The sequence below is a fragment of the Ranitomeya imitator genome, chromosome 3, assembly GCF_032444005.1.
Source record: "Ranitomeya imitator isolate aRanImi1 chromosome 3, aRanImi1.pri, whole genome shotgun sequence".
Lineage (NCBI taxonomy): Eukaryota > Metazoa > Chordata > Amphibia > Anura > Dendrobatidae > Ranitomeya > Ranitomeya imitator.
The window spans coordinates 657,800,316-657,824,482 of NC_091284.1; the positions used below are offsets into that span (position 1 = coordinate 657,800,316).

The following is a 24,167-nucleotide window of genomic DNA, read 5'->3' on the forward strand; positions in this document are numbered from 1 at the left end:
TGGCATAGGTAGGTACTGGGGTGGACTCCTCTGCTAAGTAGCAGACAGTTGTAGTAGGCGCAAAGTATTAACTGGTCTAAATGGAGGCCAGGGCCCCTGTATATTTTAACTATCATCTATCATTTCAACAAATTTGTATTGGCAGTGCCATTGAAGGATTTAACAGCACAGACTACACAGTGGTGGAGCAGGGAGAGGTAAGTATTGCAAGTGGTAGAGCACTGTTTGAGCTGGGGGGAACACTCTCTCGTGGGCGGATGTACTGGCACAGGGCCCCTCATATTACGACAGTGTGTCTGATGTTGGTTGTGCACCACCACCGTCAGAGACACTTCATTGTACTATGAGGGACCCTGTGCCAGTGCCGTTGCCCAAGAGTGGGCGCACCCACCTGTCCAGGCAAACGGCACTCTCACGGGTGCTTGTGCCAGGTGGCGACCACGGCCCTGTGGGGGGAGTCAGCCCATTTAGGGAGGTATAAAAATGGCCTATGGTGGACATTCAGCATCTGCAAATGGCGGAATTGGAGAAGTCAGTAAGAGGAGGCCAAATGCAAGATATTTTTCAGGCAAGCTACGTGTCAGCAGGAGAAGGTGGGACAAAATAATTTGAAATCCATGATTAGTTCATTTTAATGAAGGTTAGATCATCATTCTGGGTAGCCAGACGTGTCCTTTTTTCGGTCAGTATTGAACCAGCAGCACTGAAGACTCTTTCTGATAGCACACTAGAAGCAGGGCAAGCGAGCTCCTGTAATGCATATTCTGCCAATTCAGGCCGGGTGTCTATTTTAGATGCCCAGTAATCAAAGGGGAATGACCTGTGAGGGAGAACATCGATAAGGGAGGAAAAGTAGTTGGTAACCTTACGGGACAAATGCTGTCTCCTGTCACTTTGAATTGATGCAGCACTACCTGTCGTGTCAGCAGTCATTGCGAAATCACTCCACAACCTGGTCATAAAACCCCTCTGTCCAATGCCACTTCGGATTTGTGCACCTCTAATACCTCTGCCATGTTGCCCCCTACGGCTCATGTGAGGACCATCACAGCCGCTGTGTGCTGGGAATGCCTGAACCAAACGGTCTACAAGAGTTGCTTGTTTGGTAGCCAATATTTGCTCAAGGTTCTCATGTGGCATGATATTTTGTAATTTTCCTTTATATCGTGGATCCAGGAGGCAGACCAACCAGTAATCGTCATCGGTCATCATTTTGATAATGCGGGGGTCCCTTTTTAGGATACACAAGGCATACTCACCCATGTGGGCCAATGTTCCAGGTGTCAATTCACTGCTTGTGCTGGGTTGAGGAGCACTTTCCTGCAAATCAACATCACTTGTGTCCCACAAAAACCCTGTACCTGACCTTGCAACGCCACCAGTTTCTATTGCCCCTGAGAAGCATCCTCCTCCCATAAATATTCATCCCCATCATCCTCCTCCTCCTCCTCTTTGTCCGCCACCTCGTCCAGGAGAGTTCCCTGAGCAGACAATGGCTGACTGTCATCAAGGCTTCCCTCCTCCTCGGCTGCAGACGCCTGCTCCTTAATGTGCGTCAAACTTTGCATCAGCAGACGCATTAGTGGGATGCTCATGCTTATGATGGCGTCGTCTGCACTTACCAGCCGTGTGCATTCCTCAAAACAATGAAGGACATGACAGAGGTCTTGGAGCTTCGACCACTGCACACCAGACAACTCCATGTCTGCCATCCAACTGCCTACCCGTGTATGTGTATCCTCCCACAAATTAATTACAGCACGCCTCTGTTCGCACAGCCTCTGAACCATGGGCAGTGTGGAGTTTCACCTTGTTGCAACGTCGATTATTAGGCAGTGCTGGGGAAGATTCAGCGATCGCTGATGGTTCAGCATACGGCTGGAGTGTACGGGCGACCGGCGGATGTGCGAGCAAAGTCTTCGCACCTTCAGGAGCAGGGCTGGTAACTCTGGATAATTTTTGAGGAAGCACTGCACCACCAGGTTCAAGGTGTGAGCCAGGCAAGGTATGTGTTTAAGTTCTGAAAGGGCTATGGCAGCCATAAAATTTGTTTCGTTATCACTGACTACCTTGCTTTCCTCAAGATGTACACTGCCAAGCCATAACTGAGTTTGTTGCTGCAAGTACTTGGCCAGTACTTCCGCGGTGTGTCTGTTGTCGCCCAAACACTTCATTTCTAACACAGTCTGCTGACGCTTACCTCTAGGTGTTCGATAATGGGACACCTCGTGTACAACACTGGCAGCTGCGGATGGAGTGGTCGTGCGACTGGGTCATCTATCACCTCCTCTTCAATGTCATGTGCACCTTCCTCTGTGTCACCGTGTAAGGTGCTATAGCGTTTGGGACGGGGTACCATAGTCTCATCAGGGTCAGATTCTGGCTCAGTACACTGCGAGGGCAATGTAGTTATCTTAGTCAATGGTACAGCATTATAATCTAGCTGTGGCTGTGTGTTATGATCTGGTGATTAGGGAGCGACATGTGTTATGATGAGGTAATTCAGTACCACAATGGACATAGAAGTCAGAGCACATACAGTGATCTGACAATAACCCAAAAACATAGAACGAGCTCTGAGACGTGGGAACTCTGCTGACCGCAATCCCTAATCCTCTCCAACCACACTAGAGGCAGCCGTGGATTGCGCCTAACGCTCCCTATGCAACTCGGCACAGCCTGAGAAACTAGCTAGCCTGAAGATAGAAAATAAGCCTACCTTGCCTCAGAGAAATACCCCAAAGGAAAAGGCAGCCCCCCACATATAATGACTGTGAGTTAAGATGAAAAGACAAACGTAGAGATGAAATAGATTTAGCAAAGTGAGGCCCGACTTTCTGAACAGAGCGAGGATAGGAAAGGTAACTTTGCGGTCAACACAAAACCCTACAAACAACCACGCAAAGGGGGCAAAAAGACCCTCCGTACCGACTAACGGCACGGAGGTACACCCTCTGCGTCCCAGAGCTTCCAGCAAGCAAGAAAAACCAAATAAACAAGCTGGACAAAAAAAACAGCAAACAAAAATAACACAAGAGCAACTTAGCTATGCAGAGCAGCAGGCCACAGGAACGATCCAGGAGGAAGCAAGTTCAATACTAGAACATTGACTGGAGGCCAGGATCAGAGCACCAGGTGGAGTTAAATAGAGCAGAACCTAACGACTTCACCACATCACCTGAGGAAGGAAACTCAGAAGCCGCAGTAACACTCTCCTCCACCAACGGAAGCTCACAGACAGAATCAGCCGAAGTACCACTTGTGACCACAGGAGGGAGCTCTGCCACAGAATTCACAACAGTACCCCCCCTTGAGGAGGGGTCACCGAACCCTCACCAGAGCCCCCAGGACAACCAGGATGAGCCATATGAAAGGCACGAACAAGATCGGGAGCATGGACATCAGAGGCAAAGACCCAGGAATTATCTTCCTGAGCATAACCCTTCCACTTAACCAGATACTGGAGTTTCCGTCTCGAAACACGAGAATCCAAAATCTTCTCCACAATATACTCCAACTCCCCCTCCACCAAAACCGGGGCAGGAGGATCAACAGATGGAACCATAGGTGCCATGTATCTCCGCAACAATGACCTATGGAATACGTTATGGATGGAAAAAGAATCTGGAAGGGTCAAACGAAAAGACACAGGATTAAGAACCTCAGAAATCCTATATGGACCAATGAAACGAGGCTTAAATTTAGGAGAGGAAACCTTCATAGGAATATGACGAGATGACAACCAAACCAAATCCCCAACACGAAGTCGGGGACCCACACAGCGTCTGCGATTAGCAAAACGTTGAGCCTTCTCCTGGGACAAGGTCAAATTGTCCACTACATGAGTCCAGATCTGCTGCAACCTGTCCACCACAGTATCCACACCAGGACAGTCCGAAGACTCAACCTGCCCTGAAGAGAAACGAGGATGGAACCCAGAGTTGCGAAACCAAGGTAGCCGAGCTGGCCCGATTATTAAGGGCGAACTCAACCAAAGGCAAAAAGGACACCCAGTCATCCTGATCAGCAGAAACAAAGCATCTCAGATATGTTTCCAAGATCTGATTGGTTCGTTCGGTCTGGCCATTAGTCTGAGGATGGAAAGCCGAGGAAAAAGACAAGTCAATGCCCATCCTAGCACAAAAGGCTCGCCAAAACCTCGAAACAAACTGGGAACCTCTGTCAGAAACGATATTCTCCGGAATGCCATGTAAACGAACCACATGCTGGAAGAACAATGGCACCAAATCAGAGGAGGAAGGCAATTTAGGCAAGGGCACCAAATGGACCATCTTAGAGAAGCGATCACAAACCACCCAAATGACTGACATTTTTTTGAGAGACGGGAAGATCTGAAATAAAATCCATAGAGATATGTGTCCAAGGCCTCTTCGGGACCAATAAACCGAGGCTTAAACTTAGGAGAAGAAACCTTCATAGGAACATGACGAGAAGACAACCAAACCAAATCCCCCACACGAAGCCGGGGACCAACACACCGACGGCGGTTGGCAAAACGTTGAGCCCTTTCCTGAGACAACGTCAAATTGTCCACCACATGAGTCCAAATCTGCTGCAGCCTGTCCACCACAGAATCAACACCAGGACAATCAGAAGGCTCAACCTGCCCAGAAGAAAAACGAGGATGAAAACCAAAATTACAAAAGAATGGTGAAACCAAAGTAGCCGAACTAACCCGATTATTAAGGGCAAACTCGGCCAACAGCAAGAAAGACACCCAATCATCCTGATCAGCAGACACAAAGCATCTCAAATAGGTCTCCAAGGTCTGATTAGTTCGCTCAGTTTGGCCATTATTCTGAGGATGAAACGCCGAAGAAAAAGACAAATCAATGCCCATCCTAGCACAAAAGGCCCGCCAAAATCTAGAGACAAACTGAGAACCTCTGTCAGACACAATATTCTCCGGAATGCCATGCAAACGAACCACATGCTGAAAAAATAATGGAACCAGATCTGAGGAGGAAGGCAACTTAGGCAAAGGTACCAGATGGACCATTTTAGAGAACCGGTCACAAACAACCCAGATAACAGACATCTTCTGGCAAACAGGAAGATCCGAAATAAAATCCATGGAAATAGGCGTCCAGGGCCTCTCAGGGGCCGGCAAAGGCAAAAGCAACCCACTGGCACGAGAACAGCAGGGCTTAGCCCGAGCACAAATCCCACAGGACTGCACAAAAGAACGCACATCCCGTGACAGAGATGGCCACCAAAAGGATCTAGCCACTAACTCTCTGGTACCAAAGATTCCAGGATGACCAGCCAACACCGAACAATGAACCTCAGAGATAACTCTATTCGTCCACCTATCAGGGACAAACAGTTTCTCCGCTGGGCAACGATCAGGTTTATTAGCCTGAAATTTTTGCAGCACCCGCCGCAAATCAGGGGAGATGGCAGACACAATTACTCCCTCTTTGAGAATACCCGCCGGCTCAGATAAACCCGGAGAGTCGGGCACAAAACTCCTAGACAGGGCATCCGCCTTCACATTGTTAGAGCCCGGAAGGTACGAAACCACAAAGTCAAAACGGGAGAAAAACAGCGACCAGCGAGCCTGTCTTGGATTCAACCGTTTGGCAGACTCAAGATAAGTCAAGTTCTTATGATCAGTCAAGACCACCACGCGATGCTTAGCTCCTTCAAGCCAATGACGCCACTCCTCGAATGCCCACTTCATGGCCAGCAACTCTCGATTGCCAACATCATAATTTCGCTCAGCAGGCGAAAACTTACTGGAAAAGAAGGCGCATGGTTTCATCACCGAGCAATCAGAACTTCTCTGCGACAAAACAGCCCCCGCTGCAATCTCAGAAGCATCAACCTCGACCTGGAACGGAAGCGAAACATCTGGCTGACATAACACAGGGACAGAAGAAAAACAACGCTTCAACTATTGAAAAGCTTCCACAGCAGCAGAAGACCAATTGACCACATCAGCACCCTTCTTGGTCAAATCAGTCAATGGTTTAGCAATACTAGAAAAATTGCAGATGAAGCGACGATAAAAATTAGCAAAGCCCAGGAACTTTTGCAGACTCTTCAGAGATGTCGGCTGAGTCCAATCATGGATGGCCTGGACCTTAACAGGATCCATCTCGATAGTAGAAGGGGAAAAAATGAACCCCAAAAATGAAACCTTCTGAACACCAAAGAGACACTTTGATCCCTTCACAAACAAAGAATTAGCACGCAGGACCTGGAACACCGTTCTGACCTGCTTCACGTGAGACTCCCAATCATCCGAGAAGACCAAAATATCATCCAAGTACACAATCAGGAATTTATCCAGGTACTCTCGGAAGATGTCGTGCATAAAGGACTGAAACACTGATGGAGCATTGGCAAGTCTGAAAGGCATAACTAGGTATTCAAAATGGCCCTCGGGCGTATTAAATGCAGTTTTCCATTCATCGCCTCGCTTAATACGCACAAGATTATATGCACCACGAAGATCTATCTTGGTGAACCAACTAGCCCCCTTAATCCGAGCAAACAAATCAGATAACAGCGGCAAGGGGTACTGAAATTTGACAGTGATCTTATTTAGAAGGCGGTAATCTATACAAGGTCTCAGCGAACCATCCTTCTTGGCCACAAAAAAGAATCCCGCTCCCAATGGCGACGATGACGGGCGAATATGCCCCTTCTCCAAGGACTCCTTCACGTAACTCCGCATAGCGGCGTGCTCAGGTACAGATAAATTAAACAGTCGACCTTTTGGAAATTTACTACCAGGAATCAAATCGATAGCACAATCACAATCCCTATGCGGAGGTAGGGCATCGGACTTGGGCTCATCAAATACATCCTGGTAATCAGACAAGAACTCTGGGACCTCAGAAGGGGTGGATGATGAAATAGACAGGAATGGGACATCACCATGTACCCCCTGACAACCCCAGCTGGACACAGACATGGATTTCCAATCTAATACTGGATTATGGACCTGTAGCCATGGCAACCCCAACACGACCACATCATGCAGATTATGCAACACCAGAAAGCGAATATCCTCCTGATGTGCAGGAGCCATGCACATGGTCAGCTGGGTCCAGTACTGAGGCTTATTCTTGGCCAAAGGCGTAGCATCAATTCCTCTCAATGGAATAGGACACTGCAAGGGCTCCAAGAAAAACCCACAACGCCTGGCATACTCCAAGTCCATCAAATTCAGAGCAGCGCCTGAATCCACAAATGCCATGACAGAATAAGATGACAAAGAGCAGATCAAAGTAATGGACAAAAGAAATTTTGACTGTACTGTACCAATGGTGGCAGACCTAGCGAACCGCTTAGTACCTTTAGTACAATCAGAGATAGCATGAGTGGAATCACCACAGTAGAAACACAGCCCATTCTGACGTCTGTGTTCTTGCCGTTCAACTCTGGTCAAAGTCCTATCGCACTGCATAGGCTCAGGTTTATGCTCAGATAATACCGCCAAATGGTGCACAGATTTACGCTCACGCAAGCGTCGACCGATCTGAATGGCCAAAGACATAGACTCATTTAGACCAGCAGGCATAGGAAATCCCACCATGACATCCTTAAGGGCTTCAGAGAGACCTTTTCTGAAAATAGCTGCGAGCGCACCTTCATTCCATTGAGTGAGCAAAAACCACCTTCTAAATTTCTGACAGTAAATCTCAATCTCATCCTGACCCTGACACAGAGCCAGCAAATTTTTCTCTGCCTGATCCACCGAATTAGGTTCATCGTACAGCAATCCGAGCGCCAGGAAAAACGCATCAATATTACTTAATGCAGGATCTCCTGGCGCAAGGGAAAATGCCCAGTCTTGAGGGTCGCCACGCAAAAAAGAAATAATAATTCCAACTTGTTGAACTGGGTCACCAGAGGAGCGAGGTTTCAAGGTCAGAAACAGTTTGCAATTATTTTTGAAATTCACAAACTTGGCTCTATCACCATAAAACAAATCAGGAATAGGAATTCTTGGTTCTAACATAGGATTCTGAACCACCAAATCTTGAATCTTTTGTACATTTATAACGAGATTATCCATTGAAGAGCACAGACCCTGAATGTCCATGTCCACACCTGTGTCCTGAACCACCCAAATATCTAGGGAAAAAAAAAGGCAAAACACAGTGCAAAGGAAAAAAAATGGTCTCAGAACATTTTTCCCTCTATTGGGAATCATTAGTACTTTGGGCCTCCAGTACTGTTATGATGAGGTAATTCAGTACCACAATGGACATAGAAGTCAGAGCACATACAGTGATCTGACAATAACCCAAAAACATAGAAAGAGCTCTGAGATGTGGGAACTCTGCTGACCGCAATCCCTAATCCTCTCCAACCACACTAGAGGCAGCCGTGGATTGCGCCTAACGCTCCCTATGCAACTCGGCACAGCCTGAGAAACTAGCTAGCCTGAAGATAGAAAATAAGCCTACCTTGCCTCAGAGAAATACCCCAAAGGAAAAGGCAGCCCCCCACATATAATGACTGTGAGTTAAGATGAAAAGACAAACGTAGAGATGAAATAGATTTAGCAAAGTGAGGCCCGACTTTCTGAACAGAGCGAGGATAGGAAAGGTAACTTTGCGGTCAACACAAAACCCTACAAACAACCACGCAAAGGGGGCAAAAAGACCCTCCGTACCGACTAACGGCACGGAGGTACACCCTCTGCGTCCCAGAGCTTCCAGCAAGCAAGAAAAACCAAATAAACAAGCTGGACAGAAAAAACAGCAAACAAAAATAACACAAGAGCAACTTAGCTATGCAGAGCAGCAGGCCACAGGAACGATCCAGGAGGAAGCAAGTTCAATACTAGAACATTAACTGGAGGCCAGGATCAGAGCACCAGGTGGAGTTAAATAGAGCAGCACCTAACAACTTCACCACATCACCTGAGGAAGGAAACTCAGAAGCCGCAGTAACACTCTCCTCCACCAACGGAAGCTCACAGACAGAATCAGCCGAAGTACCACTTGTGACCACAGGAGGGAGCTCTGCCACAGAATTCACAACAGACATGCGTCTAGCTCTGAGCAGGTGGCAACTATACTGACCGCAGTCCCTAAGCTCAACACAACACTAAAAGTAGCCGTGGAATGCTCCTAACTCGGCCTAGGCATCTCGTCACAGCCTAAGAGCTAACTACCCCTAAAGATAGAAGCAGGAAAACTATCTTGCCTCAGAGAAAATCCCCAAAGGATAAATTAGCCCCCCACAAATAATGACTGTGAGAGGAGAAGGAAATGACATACGTAGTATGAAACAAGATTTAGCACAGGAGGCCACTTCTAGCTAAATAGAAATAGTACAGAACAGAACGCTGCGCGGTCAGTAAAAAAAAACTAGAAAAAGTCCACCGCAGAGAAATGCAAAAATCTCCACACCTGACTAAAGGTGTGGAGGGCAAACTCTGCTGCCCAGAGCTTCCAGCTTAACTGAATAGATCCATACTGAAAAGCTGGACAAAAGAACAAAAACAAAGAAAGTGCTGAACAACAAGTCCACAACAAGAGAACCACAAAAGGACAAGCAAGGACTTAGCTTTTGATGAACTGGTCAGAGTGTCAGGAAAGTCCTAAGAGCAATGACTCCAGGCAGGAACAATTGACAACTGGCATTGAATGAGGGAAAAGGCCAGACTAATATAGCCGAGCCAGAAAGACGATCAGTGAAAACAGCTGCTGAAGCTAAATCCAAGAAGCAGCCATACCACTCAAAACCACAGGAGGGAGCCAAAGAGCAGAACTCACAAAAATGCTACTTACTACCACCGGAGGGAGCCCAAGAGCGGAATTCACAACAGCTGTGCATCAGTGCACTCCATGTCTGATTCATCTTGTAATTGGCAGTTAACAATTTTGCGTTCTAACCCAGGCACAGTATGTGTAAAGAGCTCCATGGAGTAACCTGTAGTGTCGCCTGACGCATCCTTCACTTTTGGTTTGGGTGAGAGACACAAGGAAACGTCTTGTTCCTGACCGGGAGCATCCACTGACGACTCGCTGCTTTAATATTTGGAACTTTCTGAAGAGGATGCGAAAGAGCTAGAGGCTTAGTCAGCAGGGAAAGCCAAAACTTTTTCCTGCTGCCCCAGCTTTAAAAGCCGTTTTCCTACTACCAGATAAGGGAGCCTTCAAGGCCTTGTGTAGCCAGACGATGACGCTTGCTCAACACCTCCAGCCTTAGGTGCTATTGGGCTTTTGCCACTACCACCAGATGCACCACCACCACCATCAATACCAGCTCGCAACCACCGCCCACGGCTTCTTCCACCTGACTTCCTCATTTTTTGGAAAATCTAACCAAAATAACAATCATTATATGGTACTGTAAAACAAGGTTGAAGGTGTATATAAACATGTTGAGATTTTAAATCTCCCTTTTTTTGGGAGACTGAACAAAACATCATGCCCTGTGCAAAAAACAACACAATGTAAGTGGCTGAAAGTGGCTGGCTGATATATGACAAACTAACAGGACAGAAGTATATCCACTTTGTGAGAATTTGAATCTCACTTTTTTAGGGGGAGACTGAACCACAACTTAGGCCCAGTGTATATAACAACGCAATCTAAGTGGCAGAAAGTGGCTGGCTGATATACGACAAACTAACAGGACAGAAGTATATCCACTTTGTGAGAATTTGAATCTCACTTTTTTGGGGGGAGACTGAACCAAAACTCAGGCCCAGTGTATAAAGCAACACAATGTAAGTGGCAGAAAGTGGCTGGAAGATATATGAAAAAATACAAGGACTGTAGTACAATTTCAATCTCTCTACAATGATCTCAGGAAAAGTATGGCAGTAATAAAAAGGACTGCTGCACACAAAAGTGTGGACAAATAAACAAGATAACTGTGCAGAAAGGAGCAACAGGATTTTTGCTCTTAAAAAAGCAGTTGGTTTGCACAGCGGTGTGCAAACAGCAATGCAGCTATAAGGGAGCCTTATAAAATAGCCTAATAAGCTATAGAGCTGATGCACAAAAATATAGCCTCCACTGTCCCTGCAAACAAATGGTGGTGTTGGACAGTGGAAATCGCTACAGCACAGGCAGTTTCGGTGCTTAATCTTCCCTCCCTAACTATATCCCTTCTGCTGAAGCTGCGGCAACCTCTCCCTATGCTACGATCGGCAGAAGTAAGATGGCGGACGGCGTGCGTGCCCCTTTATAGCCCCTGTGACGCCGCAGAAAGCAAGCCAATCTCTGTCATGCCCTTCTCTAAGATGGTGGGGACCGAGACCTATTTCATCACGCTGACCACACTCTGCGTCCTCCTTCATTGGCTGAAAAATGGCGCTGAAAGCGTCATACGAAACGCGACTTTGGCGTGAAGATCGGCGACCTCATGGCCGATCCCACACTAGGATCGGGTCGTATTTCATGAAACCCGACTTTGCCGAAAGTTGGCGATTTTTGAATTTGTCCGATCCGTTTCGCTCAACCCTATTGATGACTGCTACTTTTGCAACATTGATGGATTCAACCTTAAAAATAAGAAGGAAATTATGCACCCAAATCTCCCATCAGCGGTTCGCCTTGTGCCTCACAGATCAGGAATACCTGTCCTTTCACCTCTGGAGAATCTTCCAGATACACCTGATTCAGAAGATTCAGAACATGAAGAGCAGGATTCCGAAGAAGACTTTCATGCTAGTTCCAACGAGCCACAGCTTTTTTTGCAGCTCAAATTAAATAATTTAGTCAGTGACTTGGACCTTCTTAAACATTATGCAGTACTTTTAGACTTTAAACTAAAGTGAAAAAAACCTGCTAGTTCCTGGTATATGTTTTTCGTGGTACTGAAGCAGAAGAAAGAAATTCTTTCCATACTTTTTTCAAGACGGTGCTCTAGTGTATTGCAGTGATGTTTCAGGACTGGTGGAAAAATTTAACATTGAGTTGAGTACAATTTGAACAATTATTTATTTTTCCCCAAAAGTGTGAAAACTATCCTACTGCACAATTGTAGCAAGTATGCTTCAGTGCCTGCAGGGCATTCTGTGTAATTGAAAGAAAGCTTTGAGAATTTAGACTTTATTCTCAATTAACTAAGAGGATCAAGGATGGTCAATATGTGGTAATCTTAAAGATTTCTCTTTGCTCCTTGGGCAGAAAGGAGGATAAATCAAGCACCCATGATTTTTATGTGAATGGGACAGCCAGTATAGGACTCATCAATGGAGCTAAAAAAGTTGGCCAACGAAAACATCTTTGCAACCTGGACTCAAGAACATAGTTGTGGAAAGTTTAGTTTATCCCACTACATTTCTCTGGCCACCACTCCACATTAAGCTGGGACTGATGAAGCAGTTTATGAAAGCTCTTCCAAAAGAAGGAGAGACTTCTAAGTACCTGTGTACCAAGTTTCAGGGATTGTCTGAATCAAAACTGAAGGAAGGCATTTTTGTGGGTCCAGATACTCGGAAACTCATGAAGAATAATGTGTTCAAAACAAAAAAGAAAGGTGTTGCGAAAAAGTATTGACATTCTTTTAAAGAAGTCGTGAAAACATTTCTAGGTAACAACAAAGATCCCAAATGTAGGTCCATTGTGGAGAACATGCTGAAATGTTTCAAAGCCTTGGGTTGTCTGATGAATTTGAAGTTATATTTTTTATATTCCCATTTGAGCTACTTTCCTGAAAACATTGGTGCAGTTAGCAAAGAGCAAGGAGATAGATTTCATCAGGATATCAAGAAGATGAAAGAATGATACCAAGGTGTTGAAGAGAAAATAAAAAAGGCCCAAGAATTAATTTCCAATAAAGTTGCAGTCCTTGCAGACTGAATGTTCAATACATTTTTTTTAGTTTCAACAATTTTATTAAAGAAAATATCATTAAACATGAATAACATAGATCATAAAGTTCAAGGATCCCCTCGCAGGGGGAAATATATGACGGATTAAGGAAAAAAAGATACAATACCCTTGACTGTATAGTCACAGTTGGATAAAACCAATATATAACAATTTTAACTCAAATGTGTTTGGGTTAATGAGAGGGGGAAGGAAAAGAGGGGGATACAGGACATTGAGTGTTAGCGATGAGAGTTAAGTTGATGTGAGTTACTAAATTATATCAATCAAAAGTTATAGTTATCAATAAGTACTGATATAGTTGTGTGCTACATAGCTAGAGAGATTATTCTAGAAAGGTCGTCATCTTCCTGTGCCTGGATCCAAGGATTCCATATGCTTCGAAAGGTATCGATAGAGTTGGACTTAGTGGCCTCGACTTTTTCATATAGCATTATTAAATTAATCCGTCTTTTCACCTGGGTTATCGACAGCGTATTGGTTTTCCATTGTCCGGCTCAATACATTTTTTTAAACAATATTGTGTACATTTTTGGCTACAATAAAGATTTTTACTGTTCATCTCTCTTGTACGTAATTTCACGCACATTTGGGCAAAATCCATACATGATGTTTAAAAGTAGAAATGTTTTTTTTTTAAATCAGAACATAAGAAAATGTAAGAATTAGTCATTGGTTTTGAAACAATTTTCATAAACCAAAATTTTGCATACCTGTGTTATGTTTCCCAAAAATATTTTGTAGATCTTGTAAATATAGTTGAAATCAAAATTATTCAACCTGGATTGCAAATTAGGCTTATTAGCAACATTTACAAACTTTCTGCTGTTTACAGTTGGTTTTCCAAACACAACACAAAATGACAGTTTTAATGACTACTGCTGTTCCTTCATGACAAACATTTTTATTAATTTCTAAAAACAGCCTTTGGCTGTTATGACTTCCTGCAAATGTGATGCAGTCAGACACCAGCTTCTAACAAAGTTCCTCAGAAATCTTAGTACATTAATCATGGGCAATGGCTTTCAGTTCACTAATATTCATGGGTTGCCAAGACAGTGCAAAAAGTTAAGAGAATATAATACAAAAATATAATAAAGGCCCTGAATGTTTCTAAACATACATTTGGAACTATACTTCACAAGATCAAATTTAAAGGATGACTGGCTACACTTTCTGGACATTGCAGATAAAGGCTGCTACCAGATTCCTTATATGAAAAGAGGAGTGGTATTCCAGTGAGAAAAATGTAGTAAAATCCAAGGAAAACTTTATTAGTCAAAAAATTTAAAATGTTGTGATGGTAGAACCAGCAGCGGCACATTAACCAACGCATTATGATTTAACAAGCCTTAATCATGGTTATAAGGGCATGCACAGTGATACATACGGTATATATACGTAGAACCATATTTATTACATGGCATGTCAGCAACTAATCAATACAAATCTGGTAAAGAGATACACCTGAAAGGAGTAAATAACATTGAATGGTTAGGCTGGGTTCACACTGCACTAGCAGCAGCCCATTCAGCACATACGTTAACAGGCTGCTGCTAGCGCAAGTGCCGGCGTTCAATGGCGCTAGCGCAGATAGAGCATCTGCTAGCTCTATCTGCGCTAGCTGTGACGGACCCGGAAACACGTTAGCCCGCGTCTCCGGGTCCATCACTCAATGACGGCACATCCCTAGCGCACGCCCATTGTGGGCGTGCACTAGTGATGCGTCCGACATTGCAGGCAATGGCGGCCGTAACAGACTATGTTACACCGCGTTTATGCTGCGGTGTAACGTAGTCCGTCTAATGGACTGCCTTGACGCAATGTGAACCATGCCTTACACATAACAGGAAACCTCATGCGTTTGATGATAGTGACATGATGTGAAATCCTGTGTAGAAACAAAATGTCAAAAATGAGAACAAATGTTTGACATGAAACACACAAAACATGCATAAAAGCTTAAATGAAACCAGTGTAGGAAAGAAGAAGTAGTAAAATGAAGCAGCAAAAAAAAATGTATTCATAGTATTAAAAGAGATGTCTCTGCATCTGTCTTCATTTGTTTCAAGTTTTAATGTTTTTTATTTTTCCTTTATACCATGTAGTTTATACATTGGCTTATGATGTAGATATGCACATTCTCTCGATGGTGAAGAACTTCACATGGATCCATTCTAGGAGATTCTACCTACTTCAAGTATGGAGACTATCCTTTTTTTGTAATTCTCCAAATCGACAAGTGTTATATATGGAAAATGGACTTATTATTCCTGTATTTGTTCTTCATACTCATATTAGATGTTATTTTTTCTGTTTCTCTCTTTTTTTGTACAAGTTGCTTATTAGTAGAATCATCATTGTCCATCTTATGGCTTATAGCCAACACGCATACAATGGGTACAGAAAGTATTCAGACCCCTTTAAATTTTTCACTCTTTGTTTTATTGCAGTCATTTGGTAAATTCAAAAAAGTTCATTTTTTCACATTAATGTACACTCTGCACTTCGTCTTGACTGAAAAAAAATTGAAATGTAGAAATTTTTGCAAATTTAATAAAAAATAAAAACTGAAATTTCACATGGTCATAAGAATTCAGACCTTTTGCTCAGACACTCATATTTAAGTCACATGCTGGCAATTTCCTTGTGATCCTCCTTGAGATGGTTCTACTCCTTCATCGGAGTCGAGTTGTGATTAATAAACTGATAGGACTTGATTTGGAAAGGCACACAACTGTCTATATAAAACCTCACAGCTCACACGGCATGTCAGTCCAAATGAGAATCATGAGGAACTGGCCAAGGAACTCAGAAACATAATTGAGGCAACTCACAATTCTGGCCAAGGTATCAATAGAATTTCTGCAGTACTCAAGGGTCCTAAGAGCACAGTGGCCTCCATAATCCTTAAATGGAAGAAGTTTGGGACCACCAAAAGTCTTCCTACACCTGGCTGTCTAGCCAAACTGAGCAATCGTGGGAGAAGAGCCTTTGTGAGAGAGGTAAAGAACCCCAAGATCACTGTGGCTGAGCTCCAGAGATGCAGTAGGGAGATGGGAGAAGGTTCCACAAAGTTAACTATCACTGCAGCCCTCTACCAGTCGGGCCTTTATGGCAGAGTGGCCTGACGGAAGCCTCTCCTCAGTGCAAGGCATATGAAAGCTTGCATAGAATTTGCTAAAAAAAAACAGATGAAGGACTATGAGAAATAAGATTCTCTGGTCTGATGAGACGAAGATAGACCTTTTTGGTGATAATTCTAAGCGGTATGTGTTTAGAATACCAGGCACTGCTCATCACCTGCCCAATACAATCCTAACAGTGAAACATAATGGTTGCAGCATCATGCTATGGGGGCAGGGCCGGACTGGCCATCTTGCAATTCTGGCAAATGCCAGAAGGGCCTGTCTGGTTGTGGGCCACCTTGTCTGCTATGTTATTAACAGAATTGGTGTTCTCAAGACACTCATACTGTTAAGAGTTGTGAAGGAGCATAAAGTCGCTGACTCCATCACTTATCCAGCAGGCCACAGGAATCATTAGAACTATTCATCATGTAGTAAATCTTGCTTTCATCCATCCAGGGTAATATATTCCATCTGGTGCTTGGGGGAAGGGGACAGCATGGGCCTGTGTGATTTCAAATGCCAGGGCTGAATTTCAGTCCCAGTCCGTACCTGTATGGGGGTGTTTGTCAGCTGCGGGGACAGGACGACTGGTTGTCATTGAAGGAAACATGAATGCGGCAAAGTACAGAGATATTCTGGATGAAAACCTCTTCCAGAGTGCTCTGGATCTCAGACTTGGCCAAAGGTTCACCTTCCAACAAGACAATGACCCTATGCACACAGATAAAATAACAAAGGAATGGCTTCAGAACAACTCTATGACCATTCTTGACTGGCCCAGCCAGAGCCCTGACCTAAACCCAATTGAGCATCTCTGGAGAGACCTGAAAATGGCTGTCCACCAACGTTGACCATCCAACCTGATGGAACTAGAGAGGATCTGCAAGGAAGAATGGCAGAGGGTCCCCAAATCGAAGTGTGAAAAACTTGTTGCATCATTCCCAAGAAGACTCAAAAGGGTGCTTCTACGCAATACTGAGAAAAGGGCTGAATACTTATGACCATGTGATATTTCAGTTTTTCTTTTTCAATAAATTTGCAAACATTTCTACTATTCTGTTTTTTTCAGTCAAGATGATGTGCAGAGTGTACATTAATGAGAAAAAAATTAACTTTTTTAAATTTACCAAATGACTGCAATGAAGCAAAGAGTGAAAAATTTAAAGGGGTCTGAATACTTTCCACACCAACTGTATATACATGTTTTTCTCAATATCTGACATAAGATCAGAATAAACCTTTCCCATTTTAGGTCAATTAGGATTACCATAATTATTAACCCCTTTACCCATAAGGGTGGTTTGCACGTTAATGACCAGGCCAATTTTTACAATTCTGACCACTGTCCCTTTATGAGGTTATAACTCTGGAATGCTTCAACGGATCCTGGTGATTCTGACACTGTTTTCTTGTGACATATTGTTCTTCATGATAGTGGTAAACTTTCTTTGTAATACCTGCGTTTATTTGTGAAAAAAATGGAAATTTGGCAAAAATTTTGAAAATTTCGCAATTTTCCAACTTTGAATTTTTATGCAATTAAATCACAGAGATATGTCACACAAAATACTTAATAAGTAACATTTCCCACATGTCTACTTTACATCAGCACAATTTTGGAACCAATATTTTTTTTTGTTAGCGAGTTATAAGGGTTAAAAGTTGACCAGCAATTTCTCATTTTTACAACACCATTTTTTTTAGGGACCACATCTCATTTGAAGTCATTTTTAGGGGTCTATATGATAGAAAATATCCAAGTGTGACACCATTCTAAAATCTGCACCCCTCAAGGTGCTCAAAACCACATTCAAGAAGTTTATTAACCCTTCAGGTGTTTCACAGGAATTTTTGGAATGTTTAAATAAAAATGAACATTTAACTTTTTTTCACAAAAAATTTAATTCAGCTCCAATTTGTTTTATTTTATCAAGTGTAACAGGAGAAAATGGACTGAAAAAGTTGTTGGACAATTTGTCCAGAGTACGCCAATACCCCATATGTGGGGGTAAACCACTGTTTGGGCGCATGACAGAGCTTGGAAGCAAAGGAGCGCCATTTGACTTTTAATGCAAAATTGACTGGAATTGAGATGGGACGCCATGTTGCGTTTGGAGAGCCCCTGATGTGCCTAAAAATTGAAATCCGCCACAATTGACACCATTTTGGAAAGTAGACCCCCTAAGGAACTTATCTAGATGTGTGGTGAGCATTTTGACCCATTAAGTGATTCACAGAAGTTTATAATGCAGAGCCGTAAAAACAAAAAATCATTTTTTTTTTTTAAAAATGATCTTTTTGCCCCCAATTTTTTATTTTCCCAAGGGTAAGAGAAGAAATTGGACTGCAAAAGTTGTTGTACAATTTGTCCTGAGTACGCTGATATCCCATATGTGGGGGTAAACCACTGTTTGGGCTCATAGGAGAGCTCGGAAGGGAAGGAGCGCCGTTTGACTTTTCAATGCAAAATTGACAGGAATTGAGATGGGACGCCATGTTGTGTTTGGAGAGCCACTGATGTGCCTAAACATTGAAACCCCCACAAGTGACACCATTTTGGAAAGTAGACCCCTTAAGGAACTTATCTAGATGTGTGGTGAGCAGTTTGACCCACCAAATGCTTCACAGAAGTTTATAATGCAGGGCCGTAAAAAAAAAAATCATATTTTTTCACAAAAATTATATTTTTGCCCCCAATTTTTTATTTTCCTAAGGGTAAGAGAAGAAATTGGACCCCAAAAGTTGTTGTCCAATTTGTCCTGAGTACGCTGATACTCCATATGTGGGGGTAAACCACTGTTTGGGCGGATGGGAGAGCTCGGAAAGGGAAGGAGCGCCGTTTGACTTTTCAATGCAAAATTGACAGCAATTGAGATGGAAAGCCATCTTACGTTTGGAGAGCCACAGATGTGCCTAAACATTGAAACCCCCACAAGTGAAACCATTTTGGAAAGTAGACCCCCTAGGGAACTTATCTAGATGTGTGGTGAGTACTTTGACCCACCTAGGACTTCACAGAAGTTTATAATGCAGAGCCGTAAAAATAAAAATAAAAAATTTTCCCACAAAAATTATTTTTTAGCCCCCAGATTTGTATTTTCCCAAGAGTAACAGGAGAAATTGGACCCCAAAAGTTGTTGTTCAATTTTTCCTGACTACGCTGATACCCCATATTTGGGGGGAACAGTGAAGCCACCTCCCTGCAGGACCCGGATGCCGTGGCCATCTTGGATCCGGGCATGCTGCAGGGAGGAGGAGGTAAGAGACCCTCGCAGCAACGCGATCACATCGAGTCCCCTCCCTGCGCGATGCTTCCCTATACTGCCGGCACACTGCGATCATGTTTGATCGCAGTGTGTCAGGGGTTAATGTGCCAGGGGCGGTCCGTGACCGCTCCTGACACATAGTGCCGGATGTCAGCTGTGATAGTCAGCTGACACCCGGCCGCAATCAGCCGCGCACCTCCCGTGAGAGCGGCCGATCGCGTATGACGTACTATCCCGTCAGTGGTCATACGGGCCCACCCCACCTCGACGTGATAGTACATCATATGTCAGAAAGGGGTTAATATTTGCCAAATGCTAGAATAATGAGAGAGAAAGAATGTTTTCAGGCATTTTTATTACTTACTGCAAAGTCAAAAGTTTGCATACACTAAGATTACTAAGGCTGCTTTCACACTAGCGTTAACTGCAATACGTTAAAATGCGTCGTTTTGCCGAAAAAACGCATGCAGTAAATATTTTGCTGCATGCGTTTTTTCCCCATAGACTTGTATTGGCGACGGATTGCGACGGATTTGCATTCGTCGGCATACGTCTTTCGACGGATGCGTCGAAAAGAGGCGACACGTCGTCTGGAAAGACGTAGATTGTAACGCTTTTTGGCTCCAACAATAAAACGTGTCTCGGCGCATCCGTCGGCATGCGTCTTTTGCTACAATGAAAGTCTATGAGCGACGGATGCGTCGAGACACGTCGTACGACGCAATGCAGCGCTGCAATACGTTTTTTTCTACTGAGCATGCTCAGAAACAGGATTTTTTATCTAATTGGCCAGACATCCCCAAATCTATATAAACCTGGTCTGGGCCTTCAACCCCCACATATGCCAGCAAGACCCAGAGACAAGAAGAGAAGCCTCCAGCCAGCCGGACACCAAGAGCCCAGCCTGGACACCAAGAGCCCTGCTGGACCCCAAGAGCCCAGCCTGGACCCCAAGAGCCCAGCCGGACACCAAGAGCCCAGCCTGGACCCCAATAGCCCAGCCGGACACCAAGACCCCAGCCTGGCAGCAAGGACCAGACACACTACAACAGTGTGAGTATATTGCCATATGTGTGTGTGTGTGTGTGTGTGTGTGTGTGTGTGCGCGCATTTGTGTATGACGTACTGACTACAGCAAGAACTTTTAAAACCTGAATCCAACCTGAGGCCTGCCGTCGTCCTGCAACAGCCAGTGCCCTGCTACAGTCCAGATCCACCGTGAGGCCTGCCACTGTGAAGACATCAAGCTCCAGCCGGAGGACTGATGGCCGTGTGTGTGTGTGTGTGTGTGTGTGTGTGTGTGTGTGTGTATTTTTGTACTGCTGTGTGCTTTTGTATGTATGTGTTCACGTGCCTGCACCTTATTATGCCTTCGTCAATATTATGCCTTTTCATGTGTTATGCTTGCGTTATGACTCTGCTTGCAGGTATGTTTGTGTGCGTCTTGTTGGTTGCATGTGCATTTGTCAATGCCATATTGGTTAATGTTGATTTTTGATGTATTTACTAAAGGTACCGTCACACTTCGCGACGCTGCAGCAATACCGACAACGATCCGGATCACTGCAGCGTCGCTGTTTGGTCGCTGGAGAGCTGTCACACAGACCGCTCTCCAGCGACCAACGATGCCGGTAACCAGGGTAAACATCGGGTTACTAAGTGCATAGCCGCGCTTAGTAACCCGATGTTTACCCTGGTTACCAGCGTAAAAGTTAAAAAAAAAAAAAATTCCGCTGTCTGTCCCCGTGCTGTGCTTCTCTGCATTGTGAGCGCCAGCCAGCCGTAAAGCAGAGCACAGCAGTGACGTCACCACTCTGCTTTCCGGCTGCTGTGCTTATACAGGGCAGAGAAGCAGAACGCCGAGGGACAGACAGCGGAACATAAGTATGAAGTGTTTGTGTTTTTTCTTACTTTTACGCTGGTAACCAGGGTAAACATCGGGTTACTAAGTGCAGAGCCGCGCTTAGTAACCCGATGTTTACCCTAGTTACCAGCGAACACATCGCTTAATCGGCATCACACACGGCGATTCAGCGATGTCTACAGAAAGTCCAGCAACGAAATAAAGTTCTGGACTTTCTGCAGCGACCAATGACATCACAGCAGGATTCTGATCGCTGCTGTGTGTCAAACTGAACGATATCGCTAGCCAGGACGCTGCAACGTCACGGATCGCTAGCGATATCGTTCAGTGTGACGGTACCTTTAGTATAGTGGTTTGTGCAGCATGTGTGTTTTTTTTTTTTTTTTTTAATCGGATGTATTATTGCAAAGCCTAGTGGTCTGCAGCTTGTGGTTATAATGTTGTTTTTTTTAATTTACTGTTTAAACCATTCACAGTTGATGTACTTGTATTTAAAATAAAGAGCATTTCTGCTCCATTATGATTTAAAAAAAAAAAAAAAAATTAATAAATAAAATGTTTATTAACAAATTGTCCGTAGTATAATTTCATAAAGGTAAATTTAAAACAGGTGTATGTACCAATGGTTACACATGCAATACAGAGTTGGTTGAGGGGTCATTTTTTAATAAAGGTTATCCTTTGAAAGGTTATTTCGGGGAGGTAATTTTTTTTTTTTTAAAACTTAAAAATATTTTTAAAGGTGTCTCACATTTTACCTTTTTTTTTTTTGGGACATGGAAAAGAATGGTATAACGTGCACCTGTTTTTGGGTTTGGGTGTTCACCTATTTTTCTCATTTTAACAGGGTGTTTATTGGTAAACATTACCTATTTCTGCGGTGGTCTAACTATCAATCCATTATACTTATTATATTGCAGATAGAGTAGGGACCACACCGACCGGCAGAAGCCACCAGGACCACAGCCACTAGCCATAGCCACCTGGACCGCATCCAGAAATTCTGAAAAGTAAGTTTTGAAGACCCCAAATCTGCTACTTCAATGTGTAGAGCAGATTGCAAGTGTCTTTTAACTTACAGACCTACCAGGACCACAGCCACCTGGACCACAGCCACCTGGACCACAGCCACCTGGACCACAGCCACCTTGACCGCATCCAGAAATTCTGAAAAGTAAGTTTTGAAGACCCCAAATCTGCTACTTCAATGTGTAGAGCAGATTGCAAGTGTCTTTTAACTTACAGACCTACCAGGACCACAGCCACCTGGACCACAGCCACCTGGACCACAGCCACCTTGACCGGATCCAGAAATTCTGAAAAGTAAGTTTTGAAGACCCCAAATCTGCTACTTCAATGTGTAGAGCAGATTGCAAGTGTCTTTTAACTTACAGACCTACCAGGACCACAGCCACCTGGACCACAGCCACCTGGACCACAGCCACCTGGACCACAGCCACCTTGACCGGATCCAGAAATTCTGAAAAGTAAGTTTTGAAGACCCCAAATCTGCTACTTCAATGTGTAGAGCAGATTGCAAGTGTCTTTTAACTTACAGACCTACCAGGACCACAGCCACCTGGACCACAGCCACCTGGACAACAGCCACCTTGACCGGATCCAGAAATTCTGAAAAGTAAGTTTTGAAGACCCCAAATCTGCTACTTCAATGTGTAGAGCAGATTGCAAGTGTCTTTTAACTTACAGACCTACCAGGACCACAGCCACCTGGACCACAGCCACACAATGTCCTCTTCCGGCAGCCCTCCTCCACAGCAACAGCGGGTATCGGTAAGTAAAAAAATTTTTTTTTTTTTCTTTTTAAATTTACATCATTTTTATTCACTACATGCATTTATTATGTTTAAACAGGAATCAGAATCCGATGAGGAGCTGTCGGAAGGGACCGAGACGGGTGGAGACATCCAAGTGGAGGAGGAACCAAGTGTAAGTAGTGGTGAAACACTTGCTTCACACATCACACTGCACCGTACACAAAACAGAATTTCATATATAACGTAACACACAAAACATATACATACATTAAAGCTAATTTTTTTTTATCCTTTATTTCAGTCTCCTGCTGCTGCTGCTGCTGCTGCTGAACGTCCAGCACAGCATGAAGGTTCTCCCAGGCGCTCCCAGAGTCGGCGGACTCGACGCCGCGGTCGGCCATCAGTGAGTTGGTTTTTTGTGGGGCTTCAATTGTTAATTTTTTTGTTTCAGTCTACTAATTTTTCTTTCTTTTTTTTTTTTCTCACAGGCTTCACAGTGTGCTCCCGCATATGATTCAGACATTGATATCGAAGCCCTCATCGAGGAGGTTCGTGAGCGGGAGCCACTGTGGAACATGGCTGACCGCAGGCATGCTGATACCAGTGTCACCCGTCGGCTCTGGTTGGAAGTATGCCGGAACATCTTTGCGAGGTGGGAGGACCTTCTTCCACAGCAGCAGAGCAAACTATGTAAGTATTCACTTTTCAGTGATGTTTAGAGCTGAATGTAATGTCTTGCATTTACCAATAATTTTTTTTTCTTCACTCCTGTCTTCACAGGTAGCAAGGTTAGGAAGCGGTGGCGGTCACTGAGGGATCGCTTTAAGAGGGAATTCAACGAGGAGATGCAGGCCCCGAGTGGCTCAGCAGGAAGGAAGAAGAGGAGGTATAGATACGGCCCTGCCCTCTCCTTCCTGAGGCAAACCATGCTGAGTAGAGTGTAAGTATTCAACATCACAGTAAGAACCTGTCTAATCACAAAACTTTTGTTTCAGTCCGGGCTTTTTCATATCAATATATTAATTTATTTTTTTTCTTTCACAGCACCTTCTCCAGCCACCGTGCGCCTGCATCTACCTCTGCGCCCTCTGAAGCGATCCCTCCTGAGTCCGCCACCGGGAACCACGTCGGTAGGCCCCACACCTCTCACCCCTCTGTCCCCTCCACTTCATCCACCTCTACCAGTGGAGCGCAGCCTTCCTTATTCGCATCTGATGGTCAACAGATAGCGTTCCCTTTACCCCACCCCTCGGACCCTGCCACCTCTACACCACCGTTAGGTTCGTGGCGGCAGCGTC

At 44.3% G+C, this 24,167-nt stretch overlaps 1 long non-coding RNA gene across 1 annotated transcript; it reads left to right on the plus strand.

Annotated features, from left to right (window-relative positions):
- Positions 1-23,170: 23,170 nt before the first annotated feature.
- Positions 23,171-23,863, plus strand: LOC138670680 (uncharacterized). The gene is made up of 3 exons (XR_011319370.1): positions 23,171-23,272; positions 23,358-23,559; positions 23,650-23,863. It is a non-coding gene; the product is annotated as an uncharacterized lncRNA (long non-coding RNA).
- The last annotated feature ends 304 nt before the right edge of the window (positions 23,864-24,167 follow it).